The sequence below is a fragment of the Morone saxatilis genome, unplaced genomic scaffold, assembly GCF_004916995.1.
Source record: "Morone saxatilis isolate NCDOM2014 unplaced genomic scaffold, NCSU_SB_2.0 Contig22, whole genome shotgun sequence".
Lineage (NCBI taxonomy): Eukaryota > Metazoa > Chordata > Actinopteri > Moronidae > Morone > Morone saxatilis.
The window spans coordinates 23669827-23671754 of NW_023339785.1; the positions used below are offsets into that span (position 1 = coordinate 23669827).

The window sequence follows — 1928 nt, forward strand, 5'->3', positions numbered from 1 at the left end:
AGAGGAGGAGGAGGAAAGAGGAGGGGGGTTCTCACATAGACCGAAAATGAAAAAAACTAAACTTCAGACCTTGAAACAGATCCGTTATTTTGAGTGCAGATTTTAATAGTTGTATTTCTGACACTTTATTATGATCTTCTAATTATTCTGTATTTTTTGAAATTTTAATACAAAGAGGCGCTCACCTGTTTTATGCATTGTCCCCCCCCCCGTGTAACCTCCAAGGGGATCAAGATCAAAGCTGATCTTGAGCGTGTGTGTTTGGGGAGGGGGGAGTTAAAGAAGGGGAAAGAAAGGCTTTACCTGCCAAATCGTCGCATTGGACTTGACTTGCGCCACACGACCTCAGCGCGTCCTCGAGGTCCGACTGGAGAGAGGTAGGGAGTGTGTGTGCTTAAAACCGGGCACGGGAGCGCGCCTGTGAGCGGCATTTTAAATAGAAGGGATAGAGTGTGAGAGAGAGAGAGAGAAGAGGAGAGGAAAGGAGAAGGAGGAGGAGGAGATGGGGTTATTATTCAAGAGTGCTGCAGTCAGACGGGCTGCGAGAGGGAAAAAGGAAAAGGAGGTGGGAAATCAGTCAATCAGAGGCTTATGCGGTTCACGTTTTTTTTTCTTCTCTTCTATTTTTGTGTGTTTTGCAGGAGCGAAGGGATCGGAGCAGAGCGGAGAAGAGAGGAGATGGATGGAGCGGTGGAGAGGAGGAGATGAGCGCCTTAAGGTACGACTACACCCCTACTTCTAACATGATTTATCTCCAAGATTGTATAAGCTCCTTCAAATGACAAGATCTCTATCTATCTATCTATCTGTTTATTTATTCATGTGAGATGGGTCCCGGGCAGAGTGCAGTGGCAGCGTGGCGCAGCGCCCGGCGCTCCTGTCCATACAGCTGACACCCATGGGAGAAAAGGGAGTCGCACCTGAAACCCGACAGTATACGGCCTCACCGGAAGCCTCACCTCTGGTTTCCTCTTGCAACAGGTGACAGAGCCAAGTGACGCACAAATAAAACCAGGCTGGAGAAAGGGAAGATGGGAAGTATGGGTTTCACCAGCCCAGCCCAGCCCCACAGCATGGGTGTGTGTGTGTTTAATGTAAGTGCTTATGGCCACGCTGCAGTGGGGATGGACGTTATATTGTGTAACTGATGCAAAACAAAAGTTTCCCTCAACTGACAAAAAAAATGTGCTGGTGGGATTACCTCCGTAATTTCAAAATAAAATATGCTTAAATACTGTAATTTCATATGTAATTTGGTTATTATTATTTGGTTAAGTATTTTGATTTTCCAACTTAAATCTGTAAATGTCTTTTCCCTACATGGCATTTGTTATGTCATTTAAATCCTGTTTTAGGACTGTATTACTATTTAATATATATGCTACAAGATATATGTAACTTGATGTAAGTAATCATTTTCTAAATGGTATATATTAATCATCAATACTCAAACTGCCTAATATCCATCTCCTTATGGTGATTCTAAATGACATGACAAACAGCAAAAACACTATTATTTCTATGTCCCAGTTGCCGTACTTAGTTTGCTTCATAGTAAACATACTTTTGTGAAGAACCAAAGAAGAAATTCTATATACAGGGAACTTTTTCTGCACATATTTTCAATGAAGTTTGGTACATTACAGGTGTTAAAGGCATTGATAAAGATGTCATCTTGTGCTTGTTGGTTTATGCATTAGAAGTTGCAAACTGAAATAGTAGTTTGAAAAAAAGAGTTCCAACTCAAGATCCCCTTATTGGCTTTTTCTGGAGCTTTCTACTCCAGAGTACATATTGAGTTTGAATTGTTTTAGTAAACTACTATTTCTGACTTCAAAAATGAACCTTTTCCTGCTCAACACACTGCTGCTCTGCCAGCCTTCAAAAATGCTTCATGAATGATCACCGCACTAAAGCCCATGAAAGAA

At 41.9% G+C, this 1928-nt stretch overlaps 1 long non-coding RNA gene across 1 annotated transcript in view; it reads left to right on the top strand.

The window, feature by feature from the left end:
* Positions 1–681: 681 nt before the first annotated feature.
* LOC118333791 overlaps positions 682–1928 on the top strand; it is a 2595-nt gene continuing 1348 nt past the window's right edge. Inside the window, exons 1-2 of the long non-coding RNA XR_004796989.1 lie at positions 682–718; positions 828–1094. This is a non-coding gene — a long non-coding RNA (uncharacterized LOC118333791). The remainder of the gene's footprint in view (positions 719–827; positions 1095–1928) is intronic.